We start from the raw sequence: 22,982 nt of genomic DNA, 5'->3' as shown, positions 1-22,982 counted from the left end.
TATATACTTGTGAACCTCTCTGTGCCTGTTTGTGTTTGTGTGTGTGTGTGTGTGTGTGTGTGTGTGTGTGTGTGTGTGTGTGTGTGAGTGTGTTTGTAGATGTTGAAAACTTGCATAACTTACATTTTAGATGTAAAATACGTCCTCCAACAACCTCATATGCTACAGTGAGTTTGAAATAGTATGCGGAGGAATTGTTTTATATCAAAATATAAAATAAATGTATATTAAAAAAAAAAATTTAACAGATACCCCATTACCCCATTTAACTGCAATAATGCCTCAAGGGTAGGTATTATGAGGGAAAAAAATGGACCTTCCAGTGGTTGTTAAGCTCTCTGCCTATGGCATCAGGCCTTACAACATCTCTGGATGGTTCATTACTTCCCTGATAATGCCCTTCCTGTTGGCCATTATTGCTTGTGTCTAAAAGACATAGGAAAACAAAATGCTTACATCTTGTTTACTGTAATTAAACATGGTTTTATTTACCAAGCATCAAATTAAAAAAAAATAAATAATTAAAAGAAGTAAAGAAAATTGAAATGTTTGTTCTCAGATAGCGTACCATTTGTTTCCATCGGCCTGTGCCAAAAACATTGCCACCTTTCAGACTCCCTCAGTAAAATATGTTGAATCACATCCAACTCACTATGGAATGAACATCACTGCCTTACTCTTTCAAAAGGGGCTTCCAGTACAGGCCAGGTCAAATCTTCTTGTTTTTTTTTGTACTCTTGAAAATACTTAAACTACACATCCCCTCCCCTTTTCCCTTCCAAGTTTTTTAACTGCAAGTACAACCAAAACCTAAGCAGCCAAGGTAAAGCCAGTGCTTCCCTAGAAACCCCTTATCTCAGACTGCACTGTACTCGCCCTACAGTTATGGCAGTAACTTCCTCCTGATTTACCTGATCACACAAACGACTCCCTGTTCCGATCACATTTCAAACAATACTTACTAAAACAGTCTGAATGCAACTGTCTATCTAAAGCACGTTACATATACCAGTACCTCCAGCTGCATAGTACCTTTACCTCTCATATATCTGAACCACCTGATGAACTCACTCATCAAATCTGTAAGTTAGCTCACCAAACAATTACTGTTCTAAATCCACCACACATAATCTAGTCTGTTCCTTCATCTAATGGTCACTATTAGCTTTCCTAACCTAGTTACTACTGCCCATATCTCCACCACCTCTGCTCTTCCTCCTTTAACCCTGTTCTCCCTTTTCTATTCTACTTATGTAACTGTACATATATTTGGTCTATTGGATTCTCTATGTATATACTGTTTATCAGGTTTTCAATGCCTACACATAAATGCAAGCTATTTGTATATTGCACATTATTTTGTTACAGTATGACATAACCCAGACTAAGCCTGTAATTGGTAATTGCAGTGTTCTAACCCAGTGAACAAATTACAATGAATGAATGAATTAATTAATTAATAACAAAAAAGTAACAGCAGCAGTATTTAGCATGAACAACCATTTTCCTTACCCCTTGTTCTTGATAAACCCCGTTTAGCAAGAATGGTAAAAATAAACAAAACTAATGCAGCAGCAATTAGAAACGTGTGTATGTGTAATGGTGTGTGTCTGTCTGTTTTTGGATGTATGTGTGGCCGTGTGTGTGTGATGTGCGTTTTTAACAATATTCTTTAGAAAATGAGCAAAAAGGAAAATTATACACTATTGAATAATGAACATTCTCCAACGGGATATCACTGTACAGAGTTTCTGTATGTGTGAGAGACTGTTTCTTTCTGCCTCTATTTGCATTTGTATTTGTGAATCTAACTGTGTGTGTGTGTGTGTGTGTGTACATGTGTGTGTGTGTGTGTGTGTGTGTGTGTGTGTGTGTGTGTGTACGTGTGTGTGTTTGTTTGAGAATGTGCAGACATTATTAAATATTTACATGAGGTATATTTTGGATGTAAAGTATGTCCTCCAACAGATACATATCCTACACCAACTTTGAAACATAAAGGAGAAAACAATTTTACAATTTAGCAGGTAGCTCATTTTCTAAGCTCATTAATGCCAACCAGGGGTGGTGCTACTGCAAAATTATAGACCTTCCATGCCCAGCCATCACAAAACCACTGGGTTGTCTATTATTTTTCAACAATGCCCACTCTGTCGGGCATTACTGCTTTTTCACATGGAGGCATAAATACCACATACCTGTTTTCTCATGATAAGCACTTATGAAGATGGGTAGGGGGCTGTAATCTAGCTGTATACCTCATGTTTATTTAGCAATAGTATAGCTGGCTTCTAGACAGAAGTATCCTGATAATTTCTAAGACATCATGAGCTGTTTTTAAATAGCTCACAGCACTTGTCACAAAGAGTATGTGGTCTAACCAATTGACCAGGTATTCAGAATATTACACATTTTCAAGAGTATTGCCCTTAAGATGTCTGTCTAATAACAAGTAAGGCTGAGGCTTGACTGTGTCTGAATGTTTGCCAAAACACATTACCTGAGATGTATAGTGTAGAGGAAAACATAGACAGCTTTGAAGATGTGATAAGTATGCAGATAAACTGTTGATAATGTGCCAAGATGCAGATAAACATTTGATACACCAAGACTGCATACAAACAAAATATATGCACACACTGAACTATGTTATATGTTTTTATCGATCCATCTCTCCAAGGCTCTCAACTATCCCAATGAGTCCAGGATGTCTGTTTAAATGGAAAGTCTGCACACTGTCAAATCACACCTAGTTTGATTATTGCCAGCCGTAAATCTCTGGTTATGCGCCATGTTGTACTTGACAGAGCGGTGGGCCAACCAATTGCATATAAGCAAAGGTTTTCTTTTTGGGAAATTCACTCAGCTTGGCTATGCCCCTTACAATCTGAATTCAGCAGTTTTTTTAGAAAGAGAAAGTGGCTTAAGCCAGCAGCACCTACTATTTTGTGTGTTCAGTAGCTCAAAATCTCTAGTATAATTTTTGACTTAGTCCAGCTTACTATAGGATTACAAGAATTTTGCACAGTCTGATTTCATAGTTGGCATCTTGGGCACTAAACAAACCTATATCTAGATAAAGAGTTGCCTGCAGCTTGTACTGCATCCAGCATGCAAACCCTGTGCAGGAAGAAAAGCCTGGCCATTCAGCACAGGCAAAGAACAACTGCCAATGCCTGCAGGAAATAGGAATCAGCATCAGATCATTTATGATGTCGCACTGATTTTATTGTTCCCATTGTCCCAGTTGACACAGTTCATGATTGCAAGGTTAAGTATATAACTGGCTGCAGCCTGCTCAGCTTATATCCCTAATAATATTAAAAAAAATTAAAGAAGTGCAAAATATATCAGAAAGCATACACTATTTTACATCATGTTTTTTCTGCTGCTGCTGCTGTGTCTTTCGGCTTTGTCCGGTTAGGGGTCGCCACAGCGAAACTCCGGTCCAATAATGATTAGCAGTATGTAACATTTAAAGTGCTTAGAAAAGGTTACATGTTTTCCAAGCAGTTACACATACCTGAAGTGAATAATTTCTGTATGCTTGTCCTTATAGCTTCACTCAAATAATCTTTGTTTTCAAGTTTTGTTTGTTTTTTTTATGCTGACCACTTGCATCGTACTAACAAAATGCACTGCAGAACTGCAGAAGGAATTGTGTCTGCATCTCATTAATCACATTTCTAAAGTTAAATGTAAGATTACTTTTGGTCTCCTTCTGTCATTCTGGTTGTTGCACCTGCTGCTTTCTATTGCTCCAATATCAAAGTATTGAATAGTTATAATAAGTTAAAAAAGGACAGATTCATGAGTTGGTCACATTTATCCACTTATAGAAAGTCTTCCACAAGTCCTTGACAATTTTGCACCCCCAGAAGTGAAGGGCTAATATTTTATAAAATGTAGCTATTACCTTAAGAACTGCACCAGTGGTTTGAACTGATCCCAGCTGAACATGCAAACATCAATATCCCATTTCACAGTGGATTTAAAAAAAAAGCATTATTCTTCAATGAGGTTTTGTAGATAGCAGAGATGATTAAGATGACTCAGTTAGCACAGTAATTAACATAAATTCTCCAGTGCTGGCCTTTCTTTGGCAGCTAATACTTGCTATTTTCACACTGAACTTTCCATCCTAGTACAGAATTTAAGGTATTTGCATATTTAAAATAAAAACCTTCCATAGCAGTCTGTCTGTTAATTCATGATGCGCATGAATGCAAGATTTCTAGATAATATCCGAGTTTCTGCATAAATTCTTCTAATGCAAGAGACGCAAACATCTGAAATTTCCTTCAGGAATCTGGCGCTTCATATGCTTTTCACTCAATTTTGCGCTTTGTGGATGGGATCTTTGTTGAAAATTGGCATGTTCACTTTAATTCAGAGGTGAGAATATTTCATGAACTATATTCTCATGTCTTGCCATCCAACAGTATAATTAGGTAGAAAACAATTAACATTTTCTTCATCACAGGACAAGCATTTTAGACTCATTGTCGAACCGGGAAAAAGAAGGTCTTTCTCAGAACACTGGAAAATGTGATATGATCCAGGGGAACATACATAGGCTAAATATTGCGTAGATAGTTGCACATCAAGGCTCATTTTAAAAAATGTCTACAAAGATGAAGAAATTGTGATGAATAAAGGACCACAGCATCAGTAATGTGACCAGTCCTTGTAAATGTCACCAAGTGATATTGTTGAAAAAAAAAAAAAAAAAACAAAAAGATGTCAAACAGCCGCTCGCAAGGTACTACTTTAACGTATGAAAAGTTTATTACAACTAAACACGTTTTCGTCACTCTGCTAGAGTAACTTCCTCAGAAGTAAACCAACTACAATGTTGCAGTTTATTTAAAAACGGCCGCCCTAAGGCATGTGATAACGCTGGCCAACCAGTATTTAGCATATAATAAAACACAAATTATAAAAAACAAGTTCTAAGAAGCAACACAAGACTGCCAACCTCTTAGTGCATCTTGTGTGATGGCATCTTTGAGATACAATCGACTGTGGTCAGGTACCACGACCAAGGTCACACTTATAGTACGTGTTTCACTACTACTTTTAACAATGACAGTGACCAAGTTAGATTTGTTCTATATAAGAACTGGCATTTTTTACACAAGGACAACTTGTTAATGGAGAGAATTGGCCCCCATCCTACAATTGTTTATAGAAGGGGTGCTAATTTGAAATGTTTGCTTGAAGCTAAAAAAGTTAGAATTAACACAAGGTTACATGGCTGTTTTACTTGTGGAGCTTGTAAAATGTGCAAGTACATAAAAACAGGTAGTTCCTTTGAAATCGGGGATAAAAAATACCACATCTTATATAAATTTAATTTTAATTCTAAAAGCATTATTTATTTAGCAAGTTGTAAAAACTGTTCAACGTTTTATGTAGGAAAAACGGATCGTAAATTCCATGAGAGAATTTATGAACATACATATGCGATTTCTAAAAATAAAAATGACAATGCTCTTGTTAAACGTATTAACTTGAAAGCAGGTCACACTTTTCAATTTCAAGCAATAGATAAACTTGAACAAGATATTAGGGGAGGTCCTACTTCATTATTCTTAGAGTCTCGAGAACTTGAATGGCAATTGGCATTAAATGCATTTTCTCATCCTGGTCTTAACGACAATTGTAATATAGCTTGCTTATTGAAACTCAAGAGTTGTATGAGATAAATGTTTCCCTAGAGATGGTGTTATCATTTTGAAGCTTTATACTTATTGGTGAGCCTTAAGTATTGTCTATTATAGCTCTTATAGTTCTTACACTTAACTGTATTACTAAACAGTCCGTGGTTAATTATACAATTTTTTACGCATGGTTACCTGTGTTTCCAAAATAATGGTTTTAAAAGTTTTTTAACGTATTGATTTTGTTTGATACTGTGTTTTCATTTGTTAGTACATATGTTTAATTAATTGAAAATTTTAATATTTAAATTAGTTACCAATCTTGTGTTGCTTCTTACAACTTGTTTTTTATAATTTGTGTTTTATTATATGCCGAATACTGGTTAGCCAGCGTTATCACGTGCCTTAGGGCGGCCGTTTTTAAATAAACTGCAACATTGTAGTTGGCTTACTTCTGAGGAAGTTACTCTAGCAGAGTGACGAAAACATGTTTAGTTGTAATAAACTTTTCATACGTTAAAGTAGTACCTTGCGAGAGGGTGTTTGACATCTTTTTGTTTTTTACTTCGTTTGTTATTCGAGTTTTTTCCGATATTGTTAAAAACCTGAAAGGAAACGTTTGCCTTTTTTGTCAGTAGCACAAGTAACAGATCACTGATGCAAAGTAAAATGTAGATCTGATGAGAAGAGATAACATTGGAGGAAGGGTCCTATAATGTGACAAGTTAACAAAGGTATGCTTCTTACAACTATGGCTGTAGTAACATTTTAGAAAGCATTTTTTTTTTTTTACTAGAGCATTTTCTGATACTGTAGTGTGATTTTATCTTCTTTGCTGTAAGGGGGAAGTTTTGATTTGGGCAGTAATATCTATGCTATTGTAGATTTAGACATAAAATAGCGTAATCTGTTAAAGTAAACGTTTACTGTGTCCCTCTTGTCTCTCTAATTTTAACTACACGCCCTCTATGAATATGCATAAACTATATTAATACAATGTCGCTGATTTTAGCCAAATGTCCTTGATTCTCTATTTTGGAGGTTGAGAGAGAGCTAGCCCTCTATATGGAATCCATGTTTAAGATACATAGTTAAGATAAGTATATAGGTTTCACAAAGGCCCCTGGCCCCCTTTCTAATGCATAACAACACTAACCCTGACACTATTATGTTTAGGTTTAGCAAATAGAAAAGGGAAACTATTTGTTTTCCTTTTTCAATTGCTAGGTTCAGTATATACATATTTATATATATATATTCATATACATATATATATATATATATATATATATATATATATATATATATATATATATATATATACACGCAGACACGTATATACGTTTTGAGGTAAGTTTGTTTTTGAAGTGCAAGCATTGATGGATTGTGCTTTGATGACTGTGCACTTCACTGTAGTGTTGTATAATTGTACAGATATATGGGTGCAGTGTGTTTGGTTGAATTATTTTTATGGAGACACTAGTATATTTGTGTGTGGTTTACTGACTTTTTTTTGTTTTTGTAAGGGAGTGTTTTTAACATTGTTGGCTTCCTTTTAGTTGGGAACATGCACTTTGTATTATTGTATTTGGAAGGATGGCTTATAGAAAACTTGTATAGTTATATTTTTTTTAATGTCTGACCATTCCAAATATAAGTATATACAATGTATATATATATATATATATATATATATATATATATATATATATATATATATACAGAGACACACATATATGTATATATGCATATATTACCTGAATCAGAAAACCTAATATACAAATCATTGAAAAGAATTGGTTGAAAACAGATTCATCTGAATGCTTATTTGGCTGAAATCTCATTTTGTAGAATGTGGTTTCATTACACATAGTACTGTAATAGACAAGCAGAGAAATATGAAGACGTTTAGCCAGAGTCCTTTTCAAACTGAGGCTGGTGTCACCACCAGGCAGTCACTACCAGTACAGTTTCTATTTATGCACCAGCAGTCATACATTGTGTGTGGTCTCATCCGTTGTCACCATGGTTATATGGATGTGGAATTAAGTAAAGGGTGTGTGGGATGAGGTATCCAGGCTAGTGTGAAGAGGGGCTTGTCACCTTCAAAACAATTTTAGAGTACTTTCCTCTATAGAATATTTTCTGATAATTGCAATTGAGTGAAATGTTGTTCATTCTAATGAGCTGTATACTGATATTCCAGCCCTAGGCAATTCATGCTTCTTGTCAGTGTACTTCTTTGTAACAGTCCAGAACTGGCATTTTGGGAGAAAAAAGCCATTTAACAAAATGCATATAGTAAGTATTAATGATTATTTTAATCTAGAATTCTGGAAAATCTCAATGTCTTATTTTCACTTACTTGATCTCTCACATCATTTCCACAGTTGCTTGACTACTCTGGCTGAAGCTGACATTTACTCAAAGTTTCTTTGCTCACTTCTTTGTAGAATAAGATGCATATACTCCCTCACTTTAACTTCAGAGTGGTCCGATGATATTGCATGTCTGAAAATGAAAGAGAAAGACAAAAGTGCAGCAACCTCAGGGTAAGAAAAGCAAGGTTTGGAGGATGCAGAAGTATTGCCCTTCAAAAAAAATGTTTATTCACATTTGCTCCTAGATTAAAGAGGTTCAGTACAATTATTCTCCAGCTTACAAGCTCTTATGACCTGGCAAGTATGATGTGTGCATTTTGGCACTGAGTATGTGTAGTGCATCTCACCTCACTGCACAGAAATAAATTAGTTTTAAAAAGTGTGCACCATGGTATGTTGTGGTATAGTGTTGTATACATGTCCATACTGCTGGACTTGTGCCTTATATCGCTGTGGATATGCATTAGTATGTTCTCAGCAGTTACCCCAGCTATGTTACTGCTAGCCTATACAATTTAAACTATTACATAAGATCTGGCGGGCACTATTAATGAGGAATATCTCAATGCATCAACATTTCTCCATTCTATTCTGTCTTACTGGAGGCTCAACAAAGTTCCCATGAACAAGAAATATCCAGCTCCAAGTTTGCAATGCTGTTTGAGGGAGATGAAATTATTTAAATCCACACAAAGGGACACTAGCTGGTGAGAACAAGCTAAACTGAACAAATACAACATTCAGGGTATCTCCTCTGATGAAAGTAATATCCCCACAACTTCCCAGAGGACACTTACCAACGCAGTGCTGTACTCGAACATCAAGTGTATAAGAGTAGATCAGTCCATACCTTCACTAAGGTCATTCAGAAAAAAAATGAAAGCTTTCTTTGGTGTATTGTTTACATCAAGCATTTTCTTCTTAAATTTGCAACAAAGGCTAGCATAGCAAGAGAGCATTAATAAAACCAAAACTTTTATTCAGGTTTCTGGGATACTATGGTAGGTCAATAATAATAATGTTATGAACAGTGACCTAACGTTTACCAACATTAGTCCATTATAAGAAACTCCTTCTAAATTACCCAGATTATAAACAAAGAGATTGTTTCTAGATTGTTCCCCTTTACTCAGCCCTCATTAGGCCAGTCAATTAATATAATTCCCGCTTTGGTATGTATCTGTCCACACCTGCAACAACTGGAATGCCTGCAGAGATACCTTACTAAAAGGATACAAGGCCTAAATAACATGCCCTACATGGACCGACTTAAAGCCCTGTCACTATACTCAGTATCCTACAGACTACTAACAGGTGACCTGTGTCTGGCACACAAGGCATCCTCCGACCCAATATTGATGGATTTATTATACATCAGCATGTTCAATGGCATCAGAAATACTCATTCTAGGGATCTAAACCTCTTCAGAAACATCAACAGAACAGAGTTCATCCTTGTCCATATTCAAGCACAATATGAGAAACAGAAAATGTACCCCAAGACAGCGCCTTTTACCATTAATGGACAAAGGCAACTCTTAAATGCTTTATCCCATGCATGGTCCCCTCAAATTCTCTATGGTATGATCCCAGTTATTCTTGTTAGGGGTAATATATAATTATCGACCGACCTTGGGATGAGTAAGGACAATCTCTAGTAAAATGCGATAGTTAATTCAAGCACTAAATGGGAAACTCGCAATGCTTAAAATGGTCCAAAAGAGCAACAAACATAGTACTTAACTATGAACCTAATAACCTATAACAACAGGGAACATCTACTCTGCATCATTGTCTTACACTGATGCCTATGAAACACAAATATGAGGCAGAGGAAATTTAGTCTCTGGCTTTAAAATGGATGGTGGAATTTAAATCTACTAGAAAGACCATTTGTACTGAAAAAAATATATTGCTCTTAAAAAGATGCAGAGAAAAGCAAACACTGTTCCTTTAATAATTTAATTTTAAAGTGAAATACAGAGTAGGTATTCGACTAGAAATTCAAAGTCGATGTCAGGTACAGCCACATAAAGCTTGTTCATGTTAGATTATATAGGGTCATAGGTAAATACTAGGCTAGTTGTCATTTTGGGCAATTTTAAGCCTAGCAATGCTCATTTTTGTGTTTGAAATAACCTATTCCATTTGGTTACATATTGTCCTTACCAATCCCATGGTGAATAATTATATATTATGCCTTATGAGAATAACTAGGACCATACCATAGCTAGAGTTCTTACTGTGTAATTCCTTAAACCTCCTGTAATGGAGGCCCATGGGATATATGCAAATTACCCTTTAAGGACACAGTGTTTATTTAAGTAATAACCGATGACGTCGGTGTGGTATATTAAGAAAAACCCACGGTTGGTGTGGTTCAATCACAAGGGCAAAGCCCGAGTGATTAAATAAAGCCAACTGTGGGTAAGTCCTAATACACCACACCACAGAGTCAGTTATTGCTATTATACAATGACATTATTTAAGAAAAAAAATACTTACTTTTCTTAAACAATGTCTTTGTATAATGCGTCCGTGCCCTTCCATGTTTTTCAGGTATCCTGGGGCTTTTTCTGATGTACTGAACATGCATACGGGACTTGAGTTCCGATGCTTACCCAGTACATCAATGCTCTGAAAAGGAAGCAGCAGAGAAAAGAAGGTCTCTGTTGCTCCTTTTTTCTTGCTTTTTTCTTTTTTTTTTAATAAGAAAGGTTATGAATAGTTTAGGAGGTAGGAAATACAAAGAAAATCAGGTACGTGTCTTTAGTTTTAAATAATGTACCTGATTTTCCTAGTATTTTCTCCATCCTGTCTTTCTTGTATGTCCAGAGTCTGGATTGCAGATTTTTTTGTTTATTTTTGTTAAAAAAATAAATAAATAAACTTACAGAAGATATGAATGGAAAAATGTCCAGGCGACCGGACCATTTTTCGTTGGTATATGTTAATACTTACCTGGAAGACATGTCTCAGAGCTGCATCATGTCTCTCTTCATATAATCCTGGGAGGTACACCTCAAGTCACTGACAGCAGCATGGACTATGATAGAGTCATATTGATACTTGTTGTTCAAGGACTTGAGTGCATGCACTGTCTGACAGATCCTGGCACCAGACAAGCATCTAAACATCACTCTTGCCTTTCTCAGAATAATAAGAGACACATCTATATGTCTTACAATGGAGTTACCTATAACAAGAATGTTTGGTTGGGTTGATGCCTGCCTTATGAGCTCAGCATCTGTGACTTTGGCGTTCCTTGTGCTATGTGAGCAGGTAGGCTTAACTTGATGAGTGTGCATTGTGCCTGTGTTGTATTTTGAAGGTTTTTGAGTTTTAGACAAGTTAACCTTAGAACCTCAGTGTATGATGGATTACATGTATTGTTTGTAATAGCCTTGGTGAGGTGTGATGTGTGGTGCGCTGCTGAGGATTTTGGTGTCTGAGTTTACTGTGTGTGATATTTTTGCCTCCAAGGACATTTTATATATATGCATCTGTCATACACTGTGTTATGTTGTTTGAATAGCAGATAATTGTACAGCATGAGTCTATGATACCCATCTCATTCAGGCTGGCTAGAGAGGTTGTGGGGAACTGCTAGTCCATGATACCAACAGCAATGACTCTAGGAGCAGGGGTAGCTGCTTGGAGTTTGGTTTTAGTATAATGTTTGAGAGGACCTACTACTGAGTATTTAAATCTCAATGCAAAACAACTAGCCGGGAAACCTTCTTCTGCCACCAGCAAGAACCAGCAAACTAATTATAGTAAAAAAAAAAGCTCAGTAATTTGATGTTAAAATCATTGCAAGCAGTATCAGTACATTCAGTATTAAGCAATTTTATCAACAGTTTTTTAGGTTGATGAGTAGTTTAAGGGGAGGAACTTTACAAAATTATACTTATGTGCCTGTCAAAAGCCAATAAACAGGGAGATGGAGAGAATTATGCTGTCAAATCATCATAAGGGGCCAGCAACAACAGATACACTGGATTTAAGAATACAACTACAACAGGATGGGTGGAAGGGAAAAACAATTATAGGTCCATAGGTGTATACTAAGCTAATGGCCCTGGAGCCTTTACAAGCCTAACTCATAGGATTACCCTAGCACTGTCCCACCCGACCTTAGTTCCTAGTGCCTCTGTCGAGTAGAGCCACTGGAGTGATCCCCAGGGTGAATTTTCTATTTTTTTTTAAGAGGGCCAGTAAGGTGCTCTGCTTGACATGTATGGGAAGTCAATTCCATAGCATGGGCAGTCTCTGGGTTATGAACATTGTCCCTCCAGCATGTTAAGTTGATTGTGGTAATGAGGTTGAGGTCTCTGGAGCCTGTGGTGCAGAGGGATTGGGATTTCTTTAGATGTAGCATTTTTAACAGAGCTGGGTCAGACATGGCTTTGTAAGTCAAGCAGAGATCCCCTCTAAGTAGGTGACATGAGACAGAGAATAGTTGAAGTTTTTTGAGTCTGTCCATATAGGACAAGTGTTTAAGGCCTAGGATCCTCTTTGTGAGGTACTTTTGCAGTCTCTCCAGTTGTTGCAGGTGTCTCGTGAGGTACATGCCAAATGGGGAACTGTACTCAATGATTGGCCCAATGAGGGAAGAGTAGAGGGAGACAATGACCTCTTTCTTCCTGGATACAAAACCCTTAGTAATGAGATGTGCCACATAGAAGGACTTTCTGACAACCGTGGCAACATGGTGGTCAGAAGACAGGTTGCTGTCAACCTGTGTTCCCAGATGTCTTATAACGCCTTCTGTGTTCAGTGGACTACCATCGATGTGGTAATTCAAGGGAACCGGATTTTTCCCAAGATGAGTTTTATGTTTGTGTGTATGTATGTCTATAGCTATATATGTACCTGTGTATTCATGAGCACATGCTATGTACCCTTTTTGGAAATGCTTATAATGTTAAAAACAAAAAATATAAATACAAGGTACTAATTACAGTAATGGTAAAAGTTTTATTTTATATATAGGAAACTACATGCTGTAAAATATCACCACTCGTCATTAAGAGGTGATGTTTCATGGGATTTCCATGCAAGTAATGTTTTGAAACATCCATTATATAATAAGTATAAAAGAAAACAGGCAATGATCATGTGCAGGTATTAGGTTTAAAGAACAAATCTTGAACCACCCTGATGGCTGCCTCAATGATAGCTCCTCTCTGCTGAGTCTGTCCCTCGCATACCTCTGAACTGTCCAGATTTTTGCCTCATATTTTTGGTCTGCTGCTCATAAAATGTGTGATTTTGTGGACTTTTGTGGCAAATCAGTGATGATGATTGAATTCACTAAATAATGGCAGACATTTCAGTTTCAAACTTCATATCCTTCAGAAAATGCAAAGTAATACAAGACCATTTATTCTAGCAACTTCCTAAGTTTATAAGAGCAGTATTTAACATTTGTCCCTATTTTTTATGGCTCTGTTCCCCCATTATTTCTGGCTTTACCCAGATTTTTTGTGCTAAGATGTTGAGATCTATGTGTGCCTGTGGTAGAAAAGGAATAGGCCAGATGACCGAGAGAGAGAGGGTCTGCTGGTTGGAAGCAAAGAAAAAAAAAGAGTTTGTAGTGAAGAAACAGCATGTAATATATTACTATTGCTGCAACCAGTTTTGCAGTGGCAGAAAATATAAAATTCTGCAAGACCACACATTAAGTGGAGGGGCTTAACAGAAAGCTAAAAATCACTCTGCATTTTTGCAAAGGAATTTGACGTGTGTATTTAAACTTCATAGCTGGAGATCAAGATTTGTTCTACCTGATAAAGTAATACGTTCATAGGTTCATGAGCAAGTACTAGAGTAGCTGTTCTTGCAGGCTATTTTAAGCCTGGTCAATTTCCCCGCTGAAAATAATCTATCCCGTTTGGTTATAGATTGGACTTACCTATCCCATGCTCGATAACTATATATTGCCCCTAATGAAAACAAATGGGATCATAATATAGATAGATTGAGGGGGGACTCGTGCATGGGATAAAGCATATAGGAGCTGCATCTGTCCATTAGTAGTACAGGGGGCAGGCCTGGGTTAAATTTTTTGTTTCTCATACATAGATCTAAGTTGCACTTGAAAATGGACAGGGATGAACTTTGTTTATGTGGATGGTGAGTCTGTTACACAGCAGTAGTGTCCTCTGCAAAATATACCTGTCCCTCCAAACCATCCTGTTGATGTTACAAATGAGTATTTCTGATGCCCTTTGACTTGCTAATATGCAGTAAATCCATTAGTATTAAGTCAGAGAATGTTTTGTATGGGCAACATAGTAACCTACAGACTGCTAAGAGGTGACCTAAGTATAGTGATAGGGCTTTGTGATGGTTTACTTCACTTAGATGAAATTTCTAACAGGAATACGTTTTATTTTTTTTTTTCAATTTAAAAAAAATGTTCTTCTAGTTAGCCTGACACAGACTGGTTTTATTAAAGAGTACTGATTATTTTAACTAGTTCTGTATCTTCTCTTCTCAAAGACTAAATGGATGCTATGGTGTAACAGTAATATATGCTTTAGAAAGCATACTTAGTTTGTTGCATGCAAATACTGCAGGTCAGCAATTAACTGAAATTAAACTGGCCAGATATTTCCTGGAATGGGAGTACTTGATAATACTGGGCTGAATGAAGTCAGGAATGAATAACATCAGGGGCATCTGGGATATGAACACTTCCATTGCCAGTGACTTAGAACAACACACTTCGATACCATACACTGTACAAATAACTTTGATGTGTCTTCTTTTATGTTACAAAAATGGCAATTGCTTCCAGAGGCCTTGTTAATTCTATATAAGGAAAATTGTATATTTTAAGACTACATAGGATTGTACTGAGTAATTTCTGTGTAAAAGGAAAACTATCCAAATGAAATGGAAAAGATAATTCAATGTTTGACTTCTTTATGGAAAGCAGAAGCAGACCCTGTTTCATGTTTCATACCACAACATACAGTCACAGTGGTTGTGGTACAGTTTCATGCGATGTGTAGGTTACATGATACATGCTTTGAAAATTATCCCTCTGCAAAGTCTTTCTTAATTTAGTTGATGAAAGGAGTCAAATTAATGCTATATAACATTATGTGAATATGGTTGTATGTGCTAACAGAGGCAGTTGGGACTTCTACACAGTGTGAAGGCTGACTGCATAGCTTCAAGAAGATTTAGGTTTAAAGAAGGAAACTTAGCCATAGCTCTTTAGTCGCCAGTGAATCAACTGTAAGCCTTTCAGAACTGATTAATCGCTACATTAATTAAACAGCAAATATTTATAAAATTATTTAATTCTCCTTCAACATTAAGCTACCCGGGATTGCAATAGTTTTCAGGGAAAATTTCCTAAGTTGCTCCCCAAATCCAACTCATCCCATTAGCATTAGCTCTTGCATCAACTCCTGACCTAGATTCCATCATGAAAATAGGCACAGAATCTGTGACTAGGTTCTGCACAAAAGAGCTTCTTTTTTACTGCAGGAGTGCCTGAAACTATGTCCTGCCCTTTCTACATTTATTTATTTTATTTTATTTTATTTTACATCTGTATCAGCAGGTCAGGATTAGAGAACCACAGTTCCCAGCTACTTGAAATAAAGCTTTCATTGATCTCATTTCACAAAGAAGGGCTTGCAGATCACTTTTGACAGTTTTTGTCCTTTTGCACAGTGCTCATCTCTCCAAAAAGTGTTTGTATAGTGCATGCAATTACAAATTCATCATAATCAATCGCAGCAAAATTTGCTTTCAATGTAATGCCATACTATTAGTAGTACAGGTTACAGCCAGGAAAGTGATAACCATTCCAGCCTACTACTCAGTCAATTTGGACTCCAGAGATACCATCTTTCTTGGTGACTTCAAGGCCTTCTATATTGTGACCGAAAAACAGTAGAGCCAGCAAACAGTGACCAAAGTAAAGATATTTATTAGGAGGATATAAAACAAAAAATGGAGCAAGCTTGCTCCATTTTTTGTTTTATGTCCTCCTAATAAATATCTTTACTTTGGTCACTGTTTGCTGGCTCTACTGTTTTTTCAGTTGCTATTGGGTTTGGAGCCGTGCAGCTACCATACGTGCAGGTTCCTGTTCCTTTTTTCTTCTATATTGTGAGCCATGAACTCCTACTACACAGATATCTCCTCACCAGTTATCAAATGGTTTAAAATCTACCCATAAGTCTGAGCTCATATGGTCAAATAAACACATGCTTTGTCTCTCCAACCTAGGTAAGTACAAAGCTAGCTGCCCTAGTGGTCCATTTTAACCAAAGCCAATTTCCCTTTTTCTGCTGAAAATAACATATCCCATTAGGTTACAGATTGGACTTACCTATCCCATGGTCGATAATTATATGTTACCCCTAATGAGAATAACTGGGAAAATACTGTAGATAGTTTGAGGGGACCCATGCATGGGATAAAACAGTTACGAGTTGCATCTGTCCGTTACTAGTACGGGGACAGTCCTGGGGTAGAGTTCTTGTTTCTCATCCAGAGATCTAAGTTGTGCTTGAAAATGGACAGAGGTAAACCTTTTTTTTTTTTTTTTTTTTTTTTTTTATGTGGATGGGGAGTCTGTTCCATAGTAGCAGTATCTTCTGTGAAATATACCTGTACCTTCAAACAGTTCTATTGATATTCCTGAAGGGGTTTAGATCAATAGACCAAGTATTTCTGATGTCATTTGACTTGCTTATGTGCAGTGAATCCATCAGTAATAGATTTGAGGATACCTTGTATGCCAGACACAAGTCTCCTCTTAGCAGTCTGCAGAGTTCAAGCTTTGTGTCTCAACATTCTACAAGTAGCACTTGTGTACTGAGACCCCTTCTCATCAAAATGTTTAAGGAAAAGCAGGTTATATCAGTATGCAAATGAATTTACTATCCACATCTTCTTTTAAGGCCCCAAATTTGTTTCAGCCAAGGTACAAGACATCTTTCAGAAAAGCTAACTCTAGCCAGTGGGGGTCTATACTACACCTCAACAGTAGTAAAATGACACTAATTTGTGAACCCCAGTTACTACCCAGGAACATATTTCAACAGCATTAGGTGGCCAAACTCCCAAATCTAACCTTAGATCTTGACTGGTATATACTCTTTGTGATTCCCCATTCCTCTAAAGCAAATCATGCTGTATGTTGTCTGTACATAACACATCTGCTGTGTATACTCTTCTGTTACCTCCAAATTACTGAATAATATTTACCGCATCCTAAAGTAAAACTCCTATTCTCTTTTCAAAAAATCTGCAAGTCCTGCTTTGTCTCATAGTATCACAGTGACTGATTTACCTAGAGTCATTTGCATGCATGCATCATTCACATTCTCTCGTCTTGTGTGTCTCTTACCTAGCCATAGTCCCAAGGACTTTCCTTACTGCCTGAGCCTAATCTGTATGGATGCATTTCTTCTCTTCTCCAATATCTATGGATTTTTCATTGTAATTCTCTTATGACAGAGCTCATGAACTGATCATTGCCTTTTATTCCTTTGCCAATGTATTTTTTTATTCAGATATTTCACGTCTAAGGTAGGCCAGTTGACAAGTCACTTTATGTATTAAGAAAGCCCCGATGCTTGTCTAATTAATATCTAAGAGTATGCCCGTCCTAATTGTGAGAGTATAAAGGTAATTTCAGTCTATGCCTTTCATAAATGTGTTGAGTATACTAAAGCTCACACTGTATGCTCTTTGTAAGTGTGTGATTATAACAGTTGGTAGTGTATGCCTTCTTAAATCCATCCATATGACGGAGCTTACCGTGTGTGCCCTTCATATAATAAAGCTTCCTTTGAATAGTATGCTCCTTTTGCTCCTCCATTGGTACATCTAGTTGTATGAATATTATTAGGTAGCTTTTAATCTGGATGCATCACTATGTACCATCCAGTGATATTTTAAGATATAAACAATGCTTCTTACAGTCACTAGCACTGCAGTTTTGGCAATTAAAGATTCATTTAGTAGTGTAACCTGTGCAATTTTATAATTCATTTAGTATTGTAAAAACCTGTGCAATTTTATAACATGTACACGGTACTGATGTAAATTATGAAATATATACTGTAACTGTAAGAGAGTTTAGACAGAAGCTCAGATGAAGTTTGAATCCCACCACTGCCAACCAATGTTAATGACCACCAGGGGTATAATGTTTCTAGTCCGATTGTTGGTGGAAAACGGATTAGAGTAAGTGAAACCTGGTCACAAAGTATGCAGGAAATGTATGCTGCTCCTTTGGGTATAAGTCTGCACCCCCCACAAATAGAATTAGACTTTGCACTGAGCACGCTCCCAAGAAGAGTCCTCAGCCAAGCTCCTCAGACTCCTTTCTCATTAATCTGTGTTTCAGTGCCTAAACTAATGCATTCACACACACACACACACACACGCACGCACGCACGCACACACACACACACACACACACACGCGCGCGCGCACACATACATGCCACACGCACACGCACACACATATTCTAGAGAAGGCTGTAATATTCTCCAAAACTATAGTTTTCTGTCCTGGCTCAAAGTAGTAAACTAATACCACCCTGAATTATCAGGTTTTTGACTTCCCAGTTACTGTCCACTCTTCATAATAAGTCAAATAATTATAAACACAAATGATAGCCTAGCAAAGCAGTCTTGCCAATGGTGGTGGGTGGGAAAATATGTCACAAGTTACCCATAATTATTCATTGATAAAAAAGTATTTAAGTAAAACATGACCAGCCATAAGATGTTTACAAATGAAAAATTAAGAAAATTTTATTTAGAAAAGAATGAGTTAAGCAATACAGTTAACAACTAAATGTGCGGAGACGTAATATATTGTTCAAGGAAAAGAAAGAAAACCATTTGAAGAAAAAAAAAACATACTGCATAAAGGAAACAATTAACTACATAGGTTCATAGATTAGTACTAAGCTAGCTGTCCTTGTGAGCCATTTTAAGCCTAGCCAATTATTCCTTGTGAGACTCGAATCCTGCACCTTGTGCTTGCAAGGCAAACACCTTAACCATTAGGCCACCCTCCCAACCCAACTAGCTTTTTCCTAGCTAATTAAGAACTACAAGAATTACTAACTCTTAAGGTAAACTTCTTTGAATTTTCAGGCAGAGAGATACAAGTGCTGAAAGCAAACTCACAAGCTTTCTTTCTCAACTATCGGCTTGTTTCTTCTAAACACCTTTTCAGTTGTGTTTTACATTGTTTTCATACAGAAACACTTTTTTTCATAGCGCATTTTGATGAGCCTGTTTACTTAGTTTTGGTTAGGTATCTTTTTGAACAAACTTCTAATTTAAAATTTTTGCTCCCCTGGCCAGGGAAAGTCCCTGACCTTGGCATCATTTACATTTTCACATCCTATATATAACTGCTGTGACCCGTGGTAGTGGTGCTGCGGTACCGTTGTCGCCTCACAGCAAGATGTTGTCCGGTTCGATTCTCAGCTAGAGCGTCTTCTGTGAGGAGGCATGCGTGAATGGGCATGCCTTTGTTGAAGGTTGTGTGTCAGGGCTGGTAACTCAGCATGTAAAAATCCTCTACCAAACATTAGCGGACCAGAGTTCCGCTGTGGCGACCCCTAACCGGGATAAGCCGAAAGACACAACATATATAACTGCTGTGGTTTCCAGCAGATGGCAGGACTTTACAACTTCAACTACAAATTCCACAATTTTTTTCTTTCTTTTTCTTTTTTTATTTTATATTCGTAGGAAATGGTCACAAGTTAGCAAGTATTTTCATGTCACAAAGCCAGAGATTAAAACTAAATGCAACAAAGTGCATTATTATCCCCTTGTGGTGTGAGACTTGGCAACTCAGTTTGATAGTAATCTAAACTTTGATCAGCAAGGAAAGTCTTCTATACTGCGCATCTCAGTAAGGGCATTGCATCCAGGTCTAAAGATGTTACAACTCCACTGTACTCGACCCTTACAAGACCACTAATAGAGTACAATGCCCCCCTTTGCATGTACCTCACCAGACACTTGCAGCAGCTGGACAGACCAGAGAGGTTATTCACAAGGAAAATTCAGCACCTCCAAACCATATCTTAATGTATCAACCACCAAGAACAAAAAACTGACGTGAAAAACGAGAAAAATGGCTCAGGAAAAATGCCAGCGTCCACAAACAAGTATTTGATAAAATCAATGTCCTTTAAAAACCAATGTTGTGATGGAAAAAAGTCCAAAATAAGCCAAAAAACAAGAATCAACAAATCCAAGTATAAAGCGCTTTTCGCCTGTTAATATAAACAAACTTCGTCAGACAAATGCACTCTGTAAGTCAAAGGGAATTTAAATGCAGCACAAATAGTCACATGACAGATGTTACTTAAAGTTAACTTTTTCAGAGTCAGAGCAGTGCTGACTTGCTTTTCACCTTTTAAAGAGAAAGACAACATGCAAAAATCAAGAAAACCTAACAACAAGTAATTTGAGTTAAACACAGTGATTCAATGTGTTTCATGCATTGCATTCTAGTTATTTTACACTCTACTTCTCAAAAGCGAGAAGTGTATATGTGTATTACTACAAACCAGGATGTTATATCAACAAGCATTAACATATAAAAACACTGCTTCCATGGGACCAGATGGCGTCCCGGGTTGCGTCCTACGTGAACTCCAAGAAGAACTAATCCCTCAAGTAAAACTGCTGTACAATCTCAGCCTCACTACAGGATATGTGCCCAAAGAATGGCGTACAGCAACACTAGTCCCACTCCACAAAGGTGGCACCTCTACGGACCCTGGAAACTATCGCCCCATAAGCCTGACTAGCCTAGTCTGCAAGGCTATGGAGAGGATCATCATGGAACTCATAAACAAAGACATTGGGGACCTACAGACACTAGATCCTACCCAATTTGGCTTCGTCAAGGGCAGATCCTGCCTTTTGAACCTGGTCGACTTCTTCGAAACAGTCACCAAGGCCATAGATGAAGGGAAGGTAGTCCACACAGCCTATCTGGACCTCGCAAAGGCATTTGACACAATACCCCACTCAGGCATCATAGATAAGCTATCCAGCCTAAATATAAACCCCTATGTTACAAGATGGGTCGCAAATTGGCTCAAAGACAGAACCCACAGAGTCAGAGTTGCTGGAGCCATGTCAGACTCGAAATCGGTCACAAGTGGCATCCCACAAGGTTCTGTCCTGGGGCCTCTCTTGTTCGGTATTTACTTTTCTGAGGTACAGGCCAATGTGGGAGGACTATGGCTCACCAAGTTCGCAGATGACTGCAAAGTGGGCGCCATAATCGACTCTCCAGCTGACACAAACATCCTTCAAAAAGGTCTCGCAGAGACGGATAACTGGTGCCAGAGCCATGGTCTAAAGCTAAATGCCAAAAAGTGTATAGTCATACCCTTTGGCAAAAACAATGTGCCCACAAATTACCACATAGGTGGTAACCCATTAAGTACAGAGAAAGTAATTAGGGATCTGGGGACCCAAGTTGATAGCAATCTCTCCTTTGACAACCACATTACCAAAGAGGTTAGAAAGACCTTCTACATAGCCCACCTCATCATGAAAGGATTCACATCTAGATCAAGAGATGTAATCGTGCCCCTTTATTCAACCCTCATCAGGCCCATCATAGAATACAATGTCCCCTTTGGAATGTACCTTACCCAACACCTGCAGCAATTAGAAAGACCCCAAAAGTACCTCACCAGGAGGATCAAGGGACTCAAACAGATGCCATATGCTGCTCGGTTAAAAAAACTCCAGCTCTACTCAGTTGCATACCGCCTACTTCGAGGCGATCTATGCCTGACATATAAAGCTATGTCCAACCCAGAATTAATGGACATGCTCCACCTCAGTAAATCTAAATCCCTTAGAGCCACGCGCTCGAGGGACTTGAACCTCAGCACAGAAATAAATAGAACATGCTGGAGGGACAGATTCATAACCCAAAGGCTCCCTTCGCTCTGGAATAGAATTCCAATTCATGTTAGGCAGAGCACCTCACTGACTCTCTTCAAGAAGAATCTTGATGAGTGGATGGGGGATCGTACGTTTGTCCCGGGGATTACTTCCATGTCACTATTAGACAGATGCACAGTAAACTAAACTTTAAAAAGGGCACAGTATACTCAAATCAAGGGGTGGCGTAAGCCAAACACAATCAGGCTAGGATTATAAATGCCCCAGGGCAGATAGCCTAGTATGAACCTATGAACCTATACAAATGCTAATGTTGAATGTGTTGTCAGTGCCTGTGTGTGAAGTACTGAACAGGGCTACAGTTATGTCCCAGATGTATAATAAGTCTAAATATTAAAAGGGTGCCCATACGTGTAACGCTATCGCACTACATCCCCCCCCAAAACAACAATAATGTATTAAACCGTGTGTACGGTGTGTATTTAATACCTGTCCTGTCAGAACAGGGTTAGACACTTATTAAAACAATGTCATTAAATACTAAACAAACTACATTAAAATGTACTAAAACACAACAAGTAATAGACACCTGTCTTCTGGTTGGTCAAATGCAAAATATGCGCATTGGAGGACTGTGTGCATTAAGTGCAAAATTGTACACCTAACATAACCAATTCTTAAGTTTAAGTATACAGGCGAGCGAATAAACTTCGTTCAATCCTGGTGGGAGACATGCATCCAAACGTAACTGCCATAAAAGTTCTATCTTGCAAGAATGACCACCATGCAAAATGATTTTTTAGTGGAATGTGAAAACCTGTATGATATGTTTTCACACAGGGGTTACCACAATTAATTAATCAACAACATAATAATGGAAGTCCAAGTTAAAAGAGAAAAAGGAATATACAAACCAATTTTGAACAAGGACATCCCATTAGTACCAAGGGAGTCAAATCTAGATCTTGACACAACTGTCGCTGAACAGACTAACC

At 37.5% G+C, this 22,982-nt stretch overlaps 1 protein-coding gene and 1 long non-coding RNA gene across 3 annotated transcripts in view; one reads left to right on the top strand and one right to left on the bottom strand.

The window, feature by feature from the left end:
• RARG (retinoic acid receptor gamma) overlaps window positions 1-22,982 on the top strand; it is a 1,508,256-nt gene that overhangs the window by 678,848 nt on the left and 806,426 nt on the right. The gene's annotated exons all lie outside the window — the stretch shown is intronic.
• Window positions 8,034-22,982, bottom strand: part of LOC122811794 — a 732,112-nt gene continuing 717,163 nt past the window's right edge. The window contains exon 3 of the long non-coding RNA XR_006366290.1: window positions 8,034-8,174. This is a non-coding gene — a long non-coding RNA (uncharacterized LOC122811794). The remainder of the gene's footprint in view (window positions 8,175-22,982) is intronic.

This window comes from Protopterus annectens, chromosome 9.part0 (assembly GCF_019279795.1).
Source record: "Protopterus annectens isolate FY-2018-M chromosome 9.part0, PAN1.0, whole genome shotgun sequence".
Lineage (NCBI taxonomy): Eukaryota > Metazoa > Chordata > Ceratodontiformes > Protopteridae > Protopterus > Protopterus annectens.
Note: the sequence above shows the minus strand (reverse complement) of the source record. Positions and strands in the feature narration are given on the sequence as shown.